The sequence below is a fragment of the Theropithecus gelada genome, chromosome 9, assembly GCF_003255815.1.
Source record: "Theropithecus gelada isolate Dixy chromosome 9, Tgel_1.0, whole genome shotgun sequence".
Classification (NCBI taxonomy): Eukaryota; Metazoa; Chordata; class Mammalia; order Primates; family Cercopithecidae; genus Theropithecus; species Theropithecus gelada.
The window spans coordinates 71,444,226-71,465,734 of record NC_037677.1 but is presented as its reverse complement, the minus strand read 5'-3'; positions in this window follow the sequence as shown (position 1 = coordinate 71,465,734).

Genomic DNA, 21,509 nt, shown 5'->3' with positions numbered 1-21,509 from the left:
ACTCTCAGGGCACAAGTGGAGCCACATCTCTTCTGTCTTTTTCTACCCAAAGCTCTGATGGAGAACTGTCTCAGAGCAGGCCTCAAGGCAGTGGACTGGCACCTGGAAGTTATTTGGAGGCTGGGGGAGCCAGGCAAGACAGCAGGTCCCATTCCACTTGAGAATTTAATACTCAAGGTCCCAACAACTCCAGAGCATGCTGAAGGACGTCTGAGCGAGCACGGGGTGGGAAGATACAGAGTGCAGGTAGCCGTATTTGCAGAGCCGCATATTAGACTCACTTTCTCTTGAAGACAGGAGTATCTCAGCATGAATGAGGTCTTCTCAGCTCCTGTTGCCTATGAAGAGGAGTCCTGTAGAGATATCAAGCCAAACTTAGCTTCTCTGTGGGGAAAAAGTCATCAAAGGAAAAAATGAGGGTACCTGAATGAGAGAACTTGAAACAGCCGTTTACATGGTGTGAATGGATGCCTGGGTACTGGAAATGAGTCCGATAGTGACAGGGATGAAAGCAAGGGGCCAGGACAAACATTCCTAAACCCAGTGCCCTGGATCTCGCTGCCTTTCCAGTGCTCTTCCCACTGCTCTGAGGGAGAATGAGGGAATACCCAGGGGCTTTTAGGATGGCTGTGTCCCGGCTGGAGATTATACACCTGGATCTACAGTCACCTTCCTCCAGAGCCCCGTGTCAGAGGAAAGCATATTAAATATTAAAAGTTCTCCTCCCCTGATCTCTGGAGGTACAGGGCCTCAAAGGAAAAGAACAATCACAGCTTTAGAAACAACCAATTACATACTAATCTGTGGTCATTTTACACTCAATTTACAGTGTACGCTATTACTGTTGGCTTCCTTGCGCATTGTGTTGACATTATCTGTGACTTTGTTTGCTTTACACACAGCTCACAGCAGACAGGAACTGGAGGGAGAAGGCTTTTTAAAAAAATAAAATAAAACCTTAATGGGCCTCCAGAGACAGTGGAAGCCAGGGAAAGACAGCATTTCAGGCATGCCATAATAATGTTTAGACTACTATTTTCTACCAGTCTGCAAAGTAAAAAGCTATCTTTCCCCAAGAGAGAATGGGGAGCCACGGAGAGTGGAGAGGAGACAAACGGAGAGATAACAGAACACAGAGAAAACGAAGAGAAGCGTTATTTAGGGAAATAGCCCTAGAAGAGCAAATGTGCCTGTGTTCAAACGAACGCCACCAAATGCCTCCTTCTCTAGGGAGACTTCCTGGATTCTCTGGGGTCACCGGTCCCTTCTGTAAAGACCTATACTCCCCTCTATATGTCTGCAGTGTCTATTGCATTAAAATTTATTAGTTTCAACATCTGTCTTTGCCTTTATATTCTGAATTTCCCAAGAATAGAAAAACATATCTTCCCTATGTTAGTACTGCCAGTGCCTACCACTATTCCTGATACAAGGTAGGGCTTGTGCATTGATTGATGAGTGTGCTATTATTGTACGTAGGACCCTCTGTGGGTGAATAACCCCGAGCCAGTTCTGTAACCTGTTCATGTGCAGCAAGATGGGACAGCTGTCCTAGGCAAGTGAACAATCTCACCCAGTTAGACTTTTATTTAATCTGAAGTTCTTGTCTTTGTAATTTTAACTCCTGTATTAACACATGTTAAAACTGTCCTATATCAGATTTACATTTTCAGGATCCGTGAAAAGGTATCAGAAAGTGTGCTCAAAGCGTGAGGATTGTTTGTATCCTAATACTGAATGCAGCACAGAAGCAGACCACCACGTTGCATCTGGAGGAGCATCATATGTGCACACTCACACCTGCTGAAAACTCCCAAAATGAAAAAGTGGTTGATGAGTTAGGATGGTGAGATTGCAATTGTAGTTTCTTTTCACAGAAAAATTGCTTTTTTATGCTGTGTTTATACAAAGATAAATGAATAAATATACAAACAAATATGAAATAGATACATTGGGAGGGAGGGGGAAACAAAAACCATGCTTCAATGTCCAAATTTGTTACCAAAAGAGCAAGTAGTGCTTTTTTATAGTTGCACAGAAAAGAACAGATTTTTAGAACAGCACAGCATCAGGGTATGAGAATACTGAAGAGGAAAAGTATGAAATTTGTGCTATCCCTCCCTTTAGAGGAGGTAAGAGTTGTAAACTAGAGTTTGTTCTTGTCCTTTTAGCAAGCCGACTGTGCCCTGGCCAACTCAGTATCAGGGAAAGGGCAAGAATTTTCGTAAAATCCATTTCTGGTTGATGACATGCCCCTTAGTCACAGTCACCCCATCCCCCTCTCTTTCTTTCTCTCTCTCTCCCCTCTCCCCATCCAGAAACAGCAAAATATGTTGTGTCCCACATGGCCCCTGGGAACCTAGGCAGGGCAACAGTTTAATACAGGTTAGCCTGGTTCAGGGTGTGAATCTTGCTGAAGATCAAATGAACTCCATGAAACTCCTGTGGTTGCTAAGAGACTTGATATCTTTAAATGTCAATTACCATTCCCCTCAAAATAGCTCAAAAATCATCCAGCGTTTGAGCTTTAAAAGTCCCATGATATGCCAGATTTAAAAGACATGGACTAAAATCCTGTCTTCACGATATGCTGGTTTTAAAAAGACATGAATTAAAATCCTGACTTGATAATTTTCTAGCTGGGTGACCTTAGCTAAATTACCTCTCTCTGAGCCTCATTCTTCCTTCTCTGTTAAAAGGGAGTGGTGATAGGGAGCAATTTTTAAACTGCAAAACACTCTAACTGTATGAGTTTGAACTACTTAATTCACATCTGATATGAGAACATATGTGAGAGAGATTGAAAACAGAAAAGACATCAGAATATGAATTATTATCACAGGGGTTCCCACCCCCTTTGCATATATATTAAATTTACTATGTGTGAGGCAGATATTGAAATCTATGGGAGGTGAACGAGAGGTGATCTGACATCTTAGAATAATACTTAGGTTTTAAAAGGAAATGTGGGAATTATTTCTCAGTAATTCTTCACTTTACAAAATAATTAACCATGGTTTATTATTGTTATTATTGTGTATTATTACACTTAATATTATTAAAGACCCAGCTGTCCTAGTTTGTTTTAAATGAGATTTAATTCACAAAATGTTGTTTTGAGTCTAATTTGTAAAGGCACAGTTATTTTAGCAAACCAGGGAGCTAAGTTTTCCAGTGTACACTGGCGAACAAGGCTTTAAAGTCCAGAACAGAGAGAATTGCAATGAGTCTCTCTATAGCCTGTAAGTGGGTGGCTCTACAGTGTAAACGTAACACTGACAGTGGGGCTCAGTCGTGTGTGTGTAACTCCACACGCTGGGCAAATGGATGAATCATTTCATTTGGTCCTTTTCTCACTGAGCTGTCCCTGGATTGGTCCTCCGGGCTGTGTCTCTCACATACACATTAGGGAGCCTCTGAGGGCCTCCCAGCCTCTGCTCCTGGGGCCTCTGTCTTGGTTCCAGTGGGGTGCAGTAATAACACACTCTTTATACCTGAGTGAATCCTTGTAGTATTCCTCCTGCTCTTCCTGTCTGTGCTGTCCTTACTTCGAATAACTAAACAGCAGCTGCCTGGACTTTGGGATTAGACAACCACAGCTCAGATCCTGTCAATGGCTAATTATTCATCCAGGGATGCTGGACACGGTTACTTCAACTCTCTGAGGCTTGATTTTCCTTATCATTAAGTGGGTATAATAGTATCTATTATGTAATTTTTTATATTAAAAAGTTAGACCATTTAACATGGTGCCTACGAGGTAGCAAGCTCTTGGTAAGTTATAAGCACTATTGCTGCTGCTGCTGCTGCTATTATTATTATTATTACTATGTACAGGATCAGCTTAGAAGAACTGTGAATTAAGTAAATACCAGTCTGGTCTTGGTGCAATGACTGTACTACAGGGCTTCCTGGCTAGAGGTTTTACATATGTCCACATACACATATGTACAATGCTTTCAAGGGCACATGGAAATCATCTATACTTACATAGAAAAACTAAAGCTGGCCGGGTGCAGTGGCTCATGCCTGTCTGTAATCCCAGCACTTTGGGAGGCCAAGAGGGGTGGATCACCTGCAGTCAGGAGTTCAAGACCAGCCTGACTAACATGGTGAAAACCCATCTCTACTACAAATACAAAAATTAGCCGGGTGTGGTGGTGTACACCTGCAATCCCAGCTACTCAGGAGGCTGAGGCAGGAGAACCGCTTGAACCTGGGAGGCAGAGGTTGCAGTGAGCCGAGATCACGCCACTGCACTCTGCCTGGATGACAGAGCGAGACTCTGTTAAAAAAAAGAAAAGAAAAAAAAACCCCTAAAGTTGTGTAATTAAATAGTAATTTTTTTGACTTTGGAATGTTCTGTGTAATTTTTTTTTGTGGTAGATTTACCTTCAAACTTCACTTGGATTAATATGAAAGCAAAATGAGATGTGTATTTCCTAAATATGCATCAACAAACCAATGGAAAGAAAGTGGCTCCCAGGTAATTGAGAGACAGAGTGAAAAACGAAGTTGCATGTTAATTTACATGCTTAGACTCAGTCCATATATGGAAAATCAAAGGCAGCAAGGAGGAAAAGGAATATTGAGGAACCACCAGTAATGCCTAAAAACAAACAAAAAAGAATTTGAGTAAGAGATCAGGAGTTTTCCTGTGGTTACGGAGAGAGCCAAGAATGTTTGCCTGGAGAAGAGAAGACTTGGAAAGCCATGGTATCATTCTTCTAAAGTTTGAGGAGCCCTTGTGTAGAGGAAGAAGTTGACTCTCTTTTTTTAAATCAAGGGATAAACACGACCAATAAATGAAAGCAAGAGAGAGAACAAGTTGGGCTCAACAGGAGGAAAGTCTTCGTAATCACTTGAGCGGTTCCCAAAATGGAATGGACTGACTGCCAGGTCCCTAGTTCTTGAAGGGTTCCAGCAGCAGCTGGGAGCCCATGTCTTAGGAATATTGTAAATGGTACTGGGGGCAGGGAGAAATTATTTGCAATGCCTCTCTGATTCTCTTTAAGATTTAAGCATTTTTTACCAAGCTATAGAATTTCTATGCTTATTTTCCTGAACATTAAACTAGACACAATATCATTTACTACTCCCATCACATGAACTACTCCTTATTAAAATATTAAAGAAATGAAATTTGCATCCATGCTACATAAATAAATAAATACATAAATAAACATAACTTTTCAATATTGAAGTTAAAGAAATGTGGAGCAAACCTATTTGTTCTCAACTTTCCGAAATAACTAACATCAACTATGTAGGAGAAAAATCTCTAAAAGTATCTTTCAATTCTTTACCTTTTTTTAATAATATGGACCATCTCAAAGACACGATAGAAGTATTTGTGAGTTAGATGGGCCAAATCCTTCAGAAATCCTAATTTATAATAACGCATTATTAAAAATGATACTATCAAAACTTCTATTTTGAGGATCTGCATGTCATATATGACCCTAACAGCCTCCTAAGAGATAGGTATTTTTAGTATTCCCATTTTACAGAAGAGAAAATTGAGGTTCAAAGGGGTCAGGAAACTTGTTCAAGGCCACCCAGCTAAATGTAGAGCTGTCTGACTCCCCAGCCCCTGCTCTTTCCACTGTGTCATACTTCTTGGCCACTTCCTGTCTTGCTTGAACAAACATAGTTCAGGCGAAACGTACGAGCAATGATGACGTGCCACTGTCACACCTCCCAATTAAACCCTATAATTTCCGAGTCTGAACTGGAAATCCTTTGGCTCTGTGCTGCTGTCTGGCCTGCTCAGGAAGATGTTTATTTTGAGATGTGCACCTCTCAGAGCGGCTGGATATTTTTGATGGCCCATTCACACGTGGGCCACATTGAACTGAAGGTATAGAGCAGTGGTTTCACCCCACAACTGTGACAGCCCCCGCCCTGCCCTGCTCCCGACTTGGGGTCTGTTTCAGTGAGGGTGTTAAGGCTATTAGTAGGTCCATGGAGACTATAAATAGAGCCCTGGGCTTCAGCCAGCTCAGTGTGTTTATGTTTTTGGGTTGCGCTGCAACTGTTGTTGGTAATTATAGACGCGTGGGTGTGCATGGGTGCTGATGAACAGTTCCTCCTCCTGGTTTCCTCTTTGCACAAGACCAACACTGGGGGCGTCTGAACTCACAATCCCATCATAAGGTCCCGTACGTCCAGTCACTGCTGTATTTCCTGGCCAAACTGAAAGGACCGGGGGGCTGAAAGATGTCAAGGTATTCCATGTCACCATTAGGATTACCATCTGTGTCGTCAACGCCTTCTTTAAAAGAAATAAAGTGACATCATGTTTCATAGTCTTTGCAGACAAATGAGAAAAGGATTGACGGGTCTAATTGAAATGATGATTCCTAAGGGAACCTAGTGGAAGGAGTACACCGAGACCAGTAAATTGCTGTGATCTGTAATGTTAGCTCTGAAAGGGCTACATTCTCCTTTAGATGTCCCAAAGGTAGGTGCAATCTTTCACCAGTGAAGAGGGTGGGGTCACCTCTTCCTGCTTTTCTTTTGAGTCTCTGGTGATCCAAGCAAAGGTGGTGGTCACAGCCTGAGCCTACTCCCTGAGCTGACCATCGGCTACCAGAACAGTCAAGTATGTCCAATTCTAACCCATCTATTGAACTTGGGCTGTGACAAAGGGACACCAATGGAGTAGAAGTAGCTAATGGAAATCAGGGGGAAAATGCTGTCATCTTTTGTAGACGGAGTCTCGCTCTGTCGCCCAGGCTGGAGTGTAGTGGCGCAATCTCCGCTCACTGCAAGCTCTGCCTCCTGGGTTCACGCCATTCTCCTGCCTCAGCTTCCCGAGTAGCTGGGACTACAGGTGCCCGCCACCACGTCCGGCTAATTTTTTTTTTGTATTTTTAGTAGAGACGGGGTTTCACCATGTTAGCCAGTATGGTCTCGATATCCTGACCTCGTGATCTGCCCACCTCGGCCTCCCAAAGTGCTGGGATTACAGACGTGAGCCACCGCGCCTGGCCAAATGCTGTCATCTTAAAGGTGCACACTTGGGAGGGCGTTCTTCTCCACTACCCAACCTTACCCCATGCCTTTGGGTGACAGTGGCGGAAAGTCAGTTGGTGGGAAAGAGAAAGTGGGAACATTTAGGGGACTAGTCCAATTCTATTTTACATGCCCCATCTTGTCCTACTATTGCCTTCACTTATTTAGTTCATCTGCCCTGACGACAGGTCAAGTAGGTTCAGGCTGTTTAGCGGGCTGGAATAACATAGTACAAGAAGCCAACAGAAAAATACCCAAGTGGTGGCCACCTAGGAAGTCTGACCAAAAAAAATTTGGTGCCATTCCTCTTAACCCCAAATATCACCCCCTACGAACTGGCCCATTCAAAAGGATCAAGGAATGGCAGGTAATTCTTCATGTCCACAAGGCCAAACACATCATAGGTGTTCCTTAAATATTTGCTAAACTGATCTATTTAGAGTCCTTGATTTTCATATGTTAACTGTCTTATAGCCTGCACTTTCAATACTACAGATACTCCTACCCCTAAATTATTTCACACATTCTGAGTTCAAGAATTCATTCATTAGCTGACAGAAGAACACTGGGTGCTTTCCCATAAAGAGCTGCCCAAAACTGTTCAGTTTAACAGCAGTGCCATGTTGGTAATGGGAGATTCATGTAATTGCCTGAATCTGTAATTGCATTTAACAAAAATGACTGGGAAACAGAAAAGGAAAGTGCTGATATTAGTGAAAATAAGCAGAGAGGTCTCATCAATTTAATAAAATTAAGACAGAAATAGAAATCATCAAGTGTGCTATAAGTGGCAAGTCTTTAGCCTCAATTGGATGCTCAATGGAGGATGGTTGATTGTGTGTTCAGTTATGAAGACAAAGAACAAATTAAAGAGCATGGTGAAATTCTGGAACTGTATTGTCAAATATAGTATCCAAAAGGCAAGCCATAGTCAGCATTTTTATAACTATTTTTTAAATCTCTGGGAATCCTCCTACCCTTTAACCAAATAGGATCTGAGTCTTATTGCTTGATCTCCATACCTTTGATGGTCACATGTTTTTAAGAATGCATTATATATCAGAACAATATTCAAGATTCTTAAAGTCCTGTCCGTTTCCAAAAAAAAGAAGGCCGGGTTGAGGGGAGAAGTAACACTTTAAGAAGTAACAGCCAACTGAGAACAAAAGTCAAAGATTGTATCTTGGCTATAGCTTCTTACTTAACAATTAAAAACACAGATATAAAATTCAGACAGAACTATAAATGAATCCTGACTTTGCCATCACCTAGCAATGTATCTTGAACAAGTTACTTAATCCTCCAAATCTCAGTTTCTTCAGCTGCAAAATGGGGATAATAGCAGTACCCCATAGGGTGGCTGAAAAATGCAAGTACGTGAATATATTCAGTATGCTTAGTGCTGTGCCTGGTACTTACTCTGGGCTTAAAATATAGAAGCCATTTTCTAGGAAGGAAGATGGATCCTAGAAGAAGAGATGGGAGGGACTGAACTTGGCCCTTGACAAGGGGCAAAGATAGATCCTGAACTCTATTAAAAATTCAATGCGGAAACACTTACAAGTTCTATTACTACTGCTACTCCCTATCTACCCACTAGGTCATTCTGGCTTCTGCTGGTGTGAGTGGGAGTATGCTATTTATTCACCTAATGACTCCTTCCAAGTTAGAGAAGTTGGAAACCCTGACAACTGTTCCAACCATTAATTCTCTCATTTCACCACCTCTGCACTCAGGAAGGTGTGTCTCCTGTATTACTGTCACATCTGCATTTTGACTTTTCAATTGTCTGAGGCTTCCAGCTCTTTGGAATCAGTGATTATGGCTTTGTGATTATACAATTAGAAGAGGCTGGGTTTAGGATATGCTGTTCAAAACAATACTGTGGCTGCCTCACATAGCATGGTGGACACCTGGCACCACCACCTCCCAGGACACATGCTCACCACCCTGGGCCTCTGTGCTTGTTTCCCCTGACATGGCCAAGACTCTGCCCCCATTTCCATTTTGACAGCTTTCTTGTCTAAGTTCTTCTTTAAAGGTTTATTAGGGTATCATGGCATTGTTGATTGCTGTTTAGCATTGATTATTAGTATTAGCCCTGCTTATTGAAAAGCTTTGAGAGAGTCTTATATTTCTAAGATTTCATCTAGACCTCAAATGCCCTTACAGTGTAAGCCCAGCTACAGCAGAGGTAGAATCTGAAGAGGGAGGGGAGAGTGGCTGCAAAATCTTGGAGGAAAATGAAAGGACAGAATACAATAAAAGAATACTCCAGACTGTAATGCTGAAGCCCTCAGCCCAGGGCCTAAAACACAGTGAGAAGTTCTCAATAGTTTCCACCTTTCTTGTCCTATCACACTACCCTGGCTTTTTTGGTTGTTAAATAACTTTCAGACAAAATCAGTAGTTCTAAATATTTTGGTGAAGCTCTTTCCTCCTTCTCCTGGGCAAGCCTTCTGCATGCATTGACTCCACTCGCTCACCTCCCATTTCCACCTACGCTAATTTCACCTCCACACCCAGGGCCACACCAAGTGCTCTATCCAGTGCATGCTTTTAGTCTTCGTCTCACTGGCCTCCCTGAAGCGTGTGCTTCAAGACTGTGGACCAGTCTTATCCTCTTGAAACCCTCTCTCCTGCCTTCCTTGACACAAATTTCTCCTCTTCTCCTTTGCAGTTGCTGTTTCTGGCTCTCTTTTCTTTGCCCACAGCTTTGAGTTGACGAATCGAGGGACTGTTCTTGACTTTCTGCCCTTCCCACAGGATAGGGCCTCCCCTGCCATGCTTTCAACACCCACCTACTCATCAGCGGCTCTTATGTTTTTCTCCTCATCCCTGCCCTGTCTTTTGCACATCAAACCCACATAAGCAACTGCATATTGGGCCTGTCCACTTGGGTGTCCCACAAGCATCTCAAATTCAACATGCACAACATAGAATTAATTCTGTTACACCCCTTTCGTTCCATGTCATCTATAGTCACTCAAACCAGAATCCTGGGTGACATCTTAGATGTCTCATTTTCCTTTAACTCTCAACCCTCTCCCTCTACTACCCCATCACCAAATCTTGGTAATTCTCTCCATCTCGAATCCTTCCACTCTTCCACTGCCTTATTTGCAACTTTCACATCTTTCTTGAATTATTTTAACAGCCTCACAACTACTTTCCTTGCCTTCTGTATCAACCAGGCTCATTCTCCCCACAGATACTCAAGCGACATTTTTAAAATGAAAGTCTAATAAGCCTCTGCCTTACTTAAAGTCTAGCCAGTAGCTTCCCATTGCCTATGTGGTGGAATAAAAACCCCATTGCAGGGCCTGCAAGGGGCTCTGTGATCTGGCTCCTAGATTTCATCTCTGCTCTCCCCCCTTCCTTCTCTCTAACTTATACTCTGGCCATCAAAGTTCTAGAAGGCCCCCCCAAGCATCATGTTTTTCCAGGTATTTGCAAAGGCAGAAAAAAAAAAAAAATGCACTTGCATTCCCACCTAGACAGCACCTACTTCTTCATGAAAGCCTAGTCCAAGCATTCTCTCTTTGGTCTTCTATAACTTTCCCCATCCCCCCAACTCTTCTCCCCTCCTTAGAGAGCTGCCCACTTTCTCTGATCTGCCACAGTATGTATATCTTTGGAAGGCATCTACCACACTTATTTACATGTCTGTCTTTCTGCTAGACTGAAAACTCCTTAAGGGTGGGGATGATGTCTTAATAGTCTTTACTCTCACCCCTGTACACAGATCCTGCCATAAAACAGTCAGAGAACATAGCACCTCACTCCCCATCAAATCAACCAGAACTGAAAGCCCAGGAAGCCGCATTTGACGGCTTCACTTTTCGTTTCAGTTGCTCAGTCTGGGCAGCTCAGAGCAGCTTCCTGAGCCTCCACCAGTTCAGAAAGCATCCAATCTGCAAAGAAGTGTGCACTGTCATTTGCTGAGCAGGAGCTTACAGTGATCCTGCTGATAGGGAGGCCTTTGCCGCCTTTCGCCCAAACCCCATGCCCTCTGGACTATGCATCTTAAAGGTCATGGTCATGGGCGGTCCTTATCAATCAAAGCATCAAGCGGAGAAAAAAACCCCGCTGTGGGATATGGTGAGACATGTCGGTTTCAAAACATTGCAGATCGTTAAATGAGTAATGTTAATGTGATCTCAGAATAGTAAATACACTCCCACAAGGAAAAGATACCTGCATTCTCTGGAAAGAAAACAAGAAAGGAAAGCAACATTTGGCTGCAAAAACTATGGAAGAGATGTCTGTATGGTGATTCAAGTTCTACTAGGGCAGGCAAATTGCATTTTTCTGATTGTCTGCCCCCTCTCCTCCCCCCGCCCCATGTGGGCACATGCACTCCCTCATTAAATCTTTTCTCTGGGGTAGGGTATGGGACTTGGGGGAAGTGAAGGGAATCGGGGAGCATACACATAGAGGAAGAAAACAAAGGCCTTCATTTTCTAAAAATGTCACTCACTGTGATTGAGAAAGAGTTTCTCAAGAAATGCGAATGACCTGCACAGGAAGTAACACTTCATCACACGGCTAATAATCAGCCACGTGCTTGTCAGGGTTTGGTTTTTCCCTTCTGTACTGAGAAGGTGGCTCCAGGCAAGCCTGGATATCTTTCCCACCAGCCTGATAGTTATTTGAACACGTCCAGCTTTTATCTTCCAAAATGTGTGAGTGTGCTACTCCCATCACATCAAATTCATGTGGAAGACTCACAGTGGCGGGGGACGGGGGAGCCTGCAACTTTAAAGGGTTTATGTGGAGCCAGACTACTGTCCCCACATCCCAAATTGCCTTTTCCACACTGAAGCAGCTTGCAGGGGCCTGAATATTTATCCAGTTAAACAAAATGTACTTTCCGTCTACCCTCTAGCCCAGTAGTCTTTGCCCCTTCTCTCTCTGAGGCCTGGTTCTTCCCCAGAATCCAGCGTCATTAAGCCCCCTTATCCCTAAAGAAAACACTCAGGTCAGCGAATTCACTCCAAGGTATTGGCAACTCACTATGTCCAGTGTTTACATTTAAAGGAGAAAGAAGTACTTTACCCAAAGGAATGACTCTGGTGGTCAATTTTCTGGTGAAGTATCACGGGAGCCGGTGAGACTTTCCAGTACCTCTCAAGTCCTGCTACATTGGTGACCATCGATGATGTCTGCTCCTCATGCCAGGTTCATAGCTCATTCCCTGATAAGGGTCTGGTCGCTTTCATCAGGATTTTCAAGTTGCTTTTATGCAGTGCATTTTTTGTGCAGCTTTTTTTCAGAAGCACTTGGTGGATAAGTTAAAACCCAAGGGTCCTTGCCCCTTGCCCAGAGATCCTTAGCATATGCCTCTCCATCCATAACTTCTTTGACAGAGAGGATCCAGGTTGAGGAGGGGTGAGGAGCTCTTAAGTGTGCCAGTCTTGAAGACTTAAGTCATATGGTAATCCTACAACAGATACATGAAGTGCCTCATTCATTAATTTATTTGAGTATCACTTATTAAGCTTCCACTCTGTGCCAGCCATTGCTCCAGAGAGTCACCAAAGAACCAAACTGACAAAGCTTCTGCTCTGTTGGAGCTGAAAGCTGGAAATTGGTTTCAACTATTTCTGTCTGTCTCCAGAAAGCAGAACTGGGACAAATGGGTAGGAGCCCCAGGGAAGCAGATTTCTGCTCCATACGATATATTAATACAACCAAATATGGAGTGGTAATGAGCTCCCTGTCACTGGAGGGATCTGAGAAGAAGCTGCATGATGGCTTCATCCATGGAGCTGGGCTGGATCTGTTGTCTTTAACCATTTCTTCCAGCAGCAGGAATCTTTTCTTAAACAAAACCTTACCAGAAGTCCCAATACAGAAAATAGAGTGCTGAAGTGATATGTACAGATCTGGAGTCACCTCCAACCTACTCACAGCACCCCCACCACCCCCTGCAACATATCCCTCTGTTCACCAAACCTTGGATATCCACAAACCACTGGATCATGAAGCTCCCAGCCTCCTCCACTGTCATGGATATCTGTGAGTCTCAGTAGGATGGTGGATGATTTCTCACCAGATTCATCCCCTCTCTCTCTCTCCATTTCCACCTTTTCCTAGGAGAGAGTCTGAAGAAGCCAGAGAAAAGAGGCAGAGGCTCTGGGAGCACAGTGGGACAATGAATGTTGTCTGAGAATGTCAATATGACCAAAGGCATTGTTTCACTTGGGTGGACCTGAAAATCATAATGGGGCTCCAAAAAGAGCCCATTGCCTGGGATCCTGAACCGTAAGTTAAAGTCAAAGGTCAGGCCAGGCACAGTGGCTTACACTTGTAATCCTAGCACTTTGGGAGGCCGAAGTGGGCAGATCTTGGGGTCAGGAGTTTGAGACCAGCCTAGCCAATATGGTGAAACCCCATCTCTACCAAAAATTATAAAAATTAGCCAGGCATGGTGGCGTGTGCCTGCAGTCCCAGCTACTTGGGAGGCTGAAGCAGGAGAATCTCTTGAACCCAGGAGGCAGAGGTTGCAGTGAACCGAGATCATGCCACTGACTCCAACCGGGGTGACAGAGCGAGCCTAAAAAAAAAAAAAAAAAAAAAAAAAAAAAATCAAAAGGCTCAAAAAGGCCAAAAGGACCTTGGAAGAAGAGGACAAAAAAACAGAGAAGACACTCACAGGCAACTCACTGAAACAAACAAATACCTCATTTGCACTATCCTCAGGAAAGTTCCTGTGTATTCAACACCTTCTAACACAAGGCTTACTTTCTAGTAATGGACCCTACTTACACCCTTCCAGATGTAAGAGTTGATAGTAGGGGATTGTACATCTTTCTCCAATCCAGAGCAGGAAGTTGGAGAAGCTGTCTGCCTTCAGGCTCCATGCCTGGAAAGTCCCATCCCCATTTTGCACAGTGTGGGTGGAAAGGGAAGCCTTCAGCAGCTCAGAGGACCCTGGCTGGCAGCCACTCACTGGCTTAGGACTGGTGATGGAGTGTGGGAGAGGGGAATCTGACAACTTGAAAAAGAGCTTGAAGTCTTCCTAAGCACAGAGCTACCACACAGAGCCTCAAGCCTGCCCAATCACAACCTTGCCATCATCTCAGCTAGAATTTTCCTGACAGTTTCTGAAAAAATAATCAAAACTGGACTCACATCTTCTAGCTTCATAGCTAAAAGTGAGTAAGTCAGCTGAGTTTTGCTTAAATTCATGGTTTTCCAAGGTGTGTAACATACACAAAACATAATTTGGCAGGGAGACATTAGTAGGTGCTACTCAATACATTTCTGAAGAGTAGCACTTAGGGAAACTCTGGTCTAAACAAAACTAAGCATGTTACTGTAGGGCTCTTCAGAGCCTTGAAAATGCTAATGTGAATTGTGACTCTCCAAGAAAGGAATATAGTCATATTTGTGAATTCTGCATCTTGAATTCAACTAACCGTGGAAAAGAAAACTTCACAAAGTTACAAAAGCAAAACCTGACTTTGCTGTGAACCAAGTACTGCATAGAATCCTTGCAAGTAAATAGGTGTGTAGGCATTGTATTAGGTATTATAAGCAATCTAGAGATGATTTAAAGTATATGAGAGAGGATGTGCATAGATTGAATGCAAACACTATGCCATTTTATATAAGGGACTTGAGCATTCTCAGGTTTTGGTATCTGCAGGGGTAACAGAGGGGTCCAGGAACCAGTCCTCCATGGCTACCAAGAGATGACTGCAGAGTATTCAGTATTTCTTAAATTCATTTGAACTCTGAATGCTTTTTTTCACAGGGCAACTTAAAGTACTCCTTTTTCCTGAAACACACTTTGGAAAATACTGTCACAAAGCAAACATTAACCACATTATATAATTTTAGAGATTTATTTTTCATTAAGGTAAGCCAGTACTTCCAAAATACTGCAATGTCTTATCCACCACCTTGAGAGGTAAGACTTCATGTAGATGAACTGTCTGCATCACTGAAGCTTCGAACAGCAAAACAATTAAACCATTTAACCTAAAAATCTTTCTAAAGTGTATTATACACATCTCTATTTTTAATTGTTAAAAATAAAATTAAATATTTTGGAGTATAAAAGTAAATACATGCTTATTTTTCAAAGCTTAAAAAAATTGGAGAAGAATAAATAAGGCAAAAGCCCATAGCTCTGTTAACATTTATTGTAATTTATCTCATCTTATTTTGCATGCAATATATACTGAAATATAAAATAGCTGTCACAATTCACTTAATGTTTTCTATACCACTAAACAGTCTTTTAAATGTATGTTTTAATGGCTTTATGATAGTCTATAATGGAAATGCATTATATTTCATTTAATCACTTTTATTATGTTTTTATTATGAATAAGGGTTAATATATATTTATAGAAATATTTGCCTCTATTTTGATTTTTTTGAATACAGATGCCTGTAAGTAAAATCACATATTATCAAATTGCCTTTCAGAGGATTTGTACCATCTATACACCCCCAGCATTCTCTAAGAATAATATTTTACCATCCTTAGCAACATTAAATACTGCTATTTAAAAAAAAATCTGTGCTAATTTGTTAAGTTAAAACTGCTATCTTATAACTGTTTGCACTTTTCATTACCAGTGAATTTAAACATTTATAAATACTAATTTGACACTGATATTTTTCCTTCTATAATACATATAATATGACCATTTTCTCTTGTGGCCTTAATATTTTACTCACTGACTTGGGTGAACTTTGTTAAGGTTATTGGATATCATGTTTGTGACAAATAATTTTCACAGCTTGCTGTTTACCTTTTAATTGGGTTCATGATTTTAGTATGTAAATCTTAACTTCTATTTATACCCAAATATGGCTTTTTTCTTTTTTTATTTCTTCTTTTGCTTTTGTGCTTAGAAAATTATTTCTCTTTCAGAAGTCAGATGAATATTCACTAAGTTTCCTCGATGTTTCATGGTTTTATTTTTTAAATCCTTTTTTAAAAAATATGGAGTGGTGCTTGCTTTTTAAACTGAATAAAATGTTATCTTAATGACTCAGGATCACAATTCCGAATAGTGTTTAAAGTTTTGTACCATTAAATAGAATGCTCCCAGGAGCCACTGAAGTGGATAGGGATACTTTTCACCGTTCTCTGTGACGTCAGACTTCTGTGATTTGTTAACTGAGTGGCTCATTTTCGGTTTTGATCTCTGTTTTTGACATTAGGCTCCCAGCTCTCATTTCCCATTGTAGACAATTGTCTGCCACTCACAGGGCTTCTTACTTTCAACAGCTCAAACACCAACTAGCCAAATTTATGCTACTGTGCATGAAGTATATGTGTCGTTGAGCCTGGGTGGGGAAGGCAGAAGAATAGCCCCACCCCTACCAAAGATGTTCACGTCCCAATCCCCAGAATCTCTGAATGCGTTTTGTTACATTTCAAGGGGAAATTAAGGTCACAGATGGAATTGAGGTCACAGATTGATTAAAGTTGTTAATCAACTGCCCTAGAGATGTGGAGATTATTCCAGATTTCTAGGTGGGCTCAATATAATCACAAGGGTCCTTACAAGTGAAAGAGGAAAACAAGAGAGTCGGTGTCAGAGCAATTTGATATGAGAAACACTTGGGCAACTATTGCTGTCTTTGAAGATGGAAGCCATCCATCTCTGGGAGGGGCCGCAGCCCAGGAATGGGGATAGTAAGTTAGAAGCTGGAAAACTTAAAACATCAGATTCTCCACACAAACACCTCCAGAAAGAAATGTAGCCTTGCTGATGCCTTGGAGACTCATTTTAAACTTCTATTCTCCAAAATGGTGAGACAATAAATTTGTGTTGTTTTAAGCTACTGAGTTCATGGTGATTTTTTACAGCAGCAAAAGGAAACTGACACAGTGGGCCTAGAAGTCTGTTCAATAGAGAAAACTGCATGGCTTTTGTGCATGGCCTTGGTGACTGCTACTTTGTCTGCTCTGAGGTTTTGTTTCCTCCACCCCCCAATTATTTCCATGGTTGCTGGAAATCTAACTTACACCTAGAGCAGAGCCTAAGCAGGACATTATTTTACAGGAATTGGTCCCTGCAAGTCGAGTTGCAAACCCTGGGTCAAAGGGTGAAGTAGAAGGAAGCTGGAAAGATGTAGTATTTAAGAAGTTTTTCAGAGAAATCACAAGCCTAGACCTTCTGCCCAGTTTGGAAGAATGAGCATTCCATCATGACCCTTGGACTGGGTGAGAGCATCATCCTTTAATTAATGTCTGCGCTGGGTCAGATAACCATCGCGGTCTCTAGGTAAATTCCCTTCTGTCTCTAAATGACCAGGTAGTTCAAGGGCATGAGTCACAAAGGATCCTCTTAGTGGAAAGAGTCTGGGAGCAGGGTTGGGGGGTTTCAATGCTGATATGGATTTTGTGACACCAAAAGCCTTGGAGCCAGACCAAGTGGTAGAGCACAAACTATTCCCATAAAAACTGGAGTAGTTCTTAAGAATAGTATGCAAATAATAAGAAAAGATCAGGAAGGGAGGTGCCAGCACCGGGCAGAGGGAATCTGCCTCCAAAATGCATCTGGACACTTGCCCAGTGGATTGAGAGGAACCTGCAATTAGATAATTTTCGGTAGATGTTGGAGGAGAATCTGAAGATTGTGCGTTACTTATCTCTTTCTCTAATGCCTAACACAGTGCCTGGCATACAGTAAGTAATCAATGGATTCTTGTTATGAGAATGAACAAATGAATAAATTTAGTAACCCTTTGTCATCTTTAAAGTCCACTATGAGCTTAGTAACACAAATCACTCCTTAGTAAAAGTTTCCAGCCTTAGCAGATAAGATTAATTTATCCAGCCCTGGTTCAAGTTAACTTAGAAAACAAAAGGAGCAATGAGGAAGTATTTTACTAATGTATTAGAATTCTTTTGTTCCAAGGGAGGAAGAAGCTGGCTATCTCTGAGTTATAAGAAATGGGGTGATATTTGAGGAAGAAAAGCAAAGTAGTTAAAGATAAACAGAGAATAATAATTATATCTTAACGCCATAATTTAATATGTAGTTTTAATAACTGAGTGCATGTATGACATTTACAGAGCAGTGCCTGGCACGAACGCACTCAATACATGGTGACTATCATTGTTATTCTTCAGCATTTTTAATTGCTCTTCAATGATTAAAAAATAAAACTTGACTGGGGGCGGTGGCTCACGCCTGTGATCCCAGCACTTTGGGAGGCCAAGGCGGGCAGATCACCTGAGGTCAGGTGTTCGAGACAAGCCTGGACAACATGGCAAAACCACATCTCTACTAAAAATACAAAAATGAGCCAGCATGGTAGTGGACACCTGTAATCCCGACTACTTAGGAGACTGAGGCTGGAAAATCGCTTGAACCCAGGACACGGAGGTTGCAGTGAGCCGCAATCATGCCATTGCACTCCAGCCTGGGTGACAAGAGCGAAACCCTGTCTCAAAAATAAATAAATAGAATAAAATAAAATAAATAAAACTCAGAAAAATAATAACATAAAGTCATCATTTATGACAAGACCGAAGAATACATGGGTTTATTAATTTATGAGAAAGGAAAGTAACTAATGGATGATGACAAGACTGACTCTTTATATGTATGGAGTAGCATATACAAGACACACTGTTATGAAAATAAGAGCATAGATTTAAATGTTTTCTTAGTGATGTTCATTCCTTAAAGGATCTCATAGTGAATCCTTTACTAAAGCAAAGAATAATCCTTCAAGGCAATATTAATGCTATAATTTTTGAATATGCTGATTTTTATACATAAAGTCTCATGCAAATAGGATATCTTAAGATAAACGAGCCAAGTGAGGGGTTTCACTCAGGGTCTAGAAACATAAGCACAAATATAACAAGGTCACATAGAAATCAGATATACTGAGTAGTGTTGATTAAGCCATCTCCTTAAGGGAATAAAATTTACTCTCAAAGTACTGGCTGGAGCATTTAGAGATTCATGGGGAACTGACAATCATTTTAGACCCATTTGCAGAGGACAATCCATTTGCCGTCATCAAGGAAGTGATGGGATGGATGGGTGTGGGTCTAAGGTTTCTAATGTAGACTGGTTAAACCTCTACATGGAATATGAATGACTGCGTAGTCTTTTCCTTTCTTGTTTATTAAAGAAACTTGGTAAATGTACAACTTTAAGACCAGTGCTTTCTTCTCCACAACCTGCCCTCCAAAGTGCCTAGTATGCTGACAATCTGAGCCCTTGTTCTTGACAGAAATGCAATGTCAAGACCCAAGTGATGCCATATGAGGCCCAAATTGGTTTTATGATTGACTGACGTGATCCATTTTATGATTGACTGATGTGATCCATTTTTCAGCTCATATTTATAGAAACCTACCAAGAAGACAGAAGATTCTTTTGTTTCTCAAGAAAGAAAAAAGAAAAGAAATGATAAGACAAGACAAGACTTCTGAGGCCTTAGAAAAGAACACATGGACACGGGGAGGGGAACATCACACACTGGGGCCTGTCACATGGTGGGAGGCTAGGGGAGGGATAGCATTAGGAGAAATAGCTAATGTAGATGACGGGTTGATGGGTGCAGCAAACCACCATGGCACGTATATACCTATGTAACAAACCTGCACGTTCTGCTCACACATCCCAGAACTTAAAGTATGATAAAAAATTTTTTTTAACTGAATAAGATTTGAAACTCAAAAAAAATTGCTTATGTAGAGAAAAAGGAAAGAAGTTGCTAATCCCTGGCATATAGTATAGATTGGGTTTACTGACAAAGAATTATTCCACTCATTTGCACTTTGTTTTTGATGGGGCTTCTAGAATGTTTAGAGAAAAGAGAAGCACAGACACTGTGCACCTTGATTTCGGTAAAGCATTTGACAAGGTCTATCGTAGCGTCCTCATAGAAACTGTGGACTGGAGCATAGTACAGCTGATAGACTGTTCTTTGAATGGCCAAAGAACATGGGTCTGTGGGCTGACCAGGAGGAAGCCTCTCATATGAATGCTTCAAGGCAACTTGACCTTATCCTGCTGTAATAGTTTTATCAAACATTCAGATGAAGCCTGGATTAGATTACCCAGCAGACTCACCACCACTGGGAAGAGTGATCATTTATAATCTCAATCTCAGTTGCAATAAGGAGACAAGAACAAAAGATGCCCAGGGTACATTAGTAGTTTGGACCCTACAGAGCTATTGTCCAAACCTGGCTGTGCATCAGAAACACCTAAGACTGCGTTATAAAACACAGATACTCAGGTCTTTCCCCAGACTTACTTAACTAGAATTTCAAGAGGTAAAGCCCTGGAATTTGTATTTTTTAAATAAACTACTCAGGTGATCCACAGGTAATCAGCTCAGTACCCTACTTGCAGAACCACTGCCCTAGTGGGATTTAGCAAAGAAGCTTTTCCAAGGTAAGAATGATACATTACCCAGTAGTCTGGATATCTTCATGGGTTTTCAAATTATGAGAAAATCCCTCCCTATACTCTGGTTCCATCCAACCTTGATGACTCTCCTGATGGGGGTGGGCAAGGCAGGGAAGAGAAGGAGCACAGGGCTTTGATCAAGCGTGCATAGGCTTTGATGCCAATCAAACTAGGACTTGAGCCTGGGTTCTGCAGCCTACCACCTGTGCAAGGGGGCTCTGTGCTTGCATTTCCTTATCTTAAAATGTGGGGATTTAATGAGATCACACAGGTAAAGTCTTTGCCTAGCATATAGGTGGCCAGTTGACACCAGCTATTACTATTAATAGGCTGTTCAGTCAACTCCCCATTCTGTGGATCTCAGGTCCATAATATTAGCTGAACACACCTACCCAGAGAAGGAAAGAAACTATTAAATCTATAGGATATGAGTTATGTCCTGGCCACTAGGCCCCCCACAGATCTAATCTTATTTCCTTTAATTGTCACCAAAACCCTCAATTTTACAAATGAGGAAGCTGAGGCTCAGAGAGGTCAAATGACTTCCCCCAAGTCACCCAGCTATAAAGGGACAGATATACACCAATAATTTGGCTAATAAACTTATGCTAAGGAGTCCCCGTGGCACTTTTTAAGTGGTTAATATATGGAGTGGAGAAAGCTTTGCCCTTTAAAAAAATCTAAAGAGAGACATTTTGAAACTGCGAGGGAGGGGAGAAGTCACACCACCTACACTCCATTACCTGAACACTCAGCAGTTAGCCGAGGAAAAGCCCAAAGGGCAACCATTGCATGCTGGTGCCCTCTCTTGCTAGCTCATCTCACACACACACACACACACACACACACTCTCTTCCCTGAACACCTTATTTAAAATTATAACTCCCCATGACATGCTTATTTCTTGGCCCTGCTTTCATTTTCTTCTTACAATTTCATCACTGTCTCGCATTCTATCATTGTGGTTATTTATCTTGTATACTGTGACTCCTCCCCAACTAGAACATTAGCTCCTTGAGGGAAAGAACAGAAAAGATGTTTCATTATCTTATTTTCTCCCACATCCATACATCTGAAATA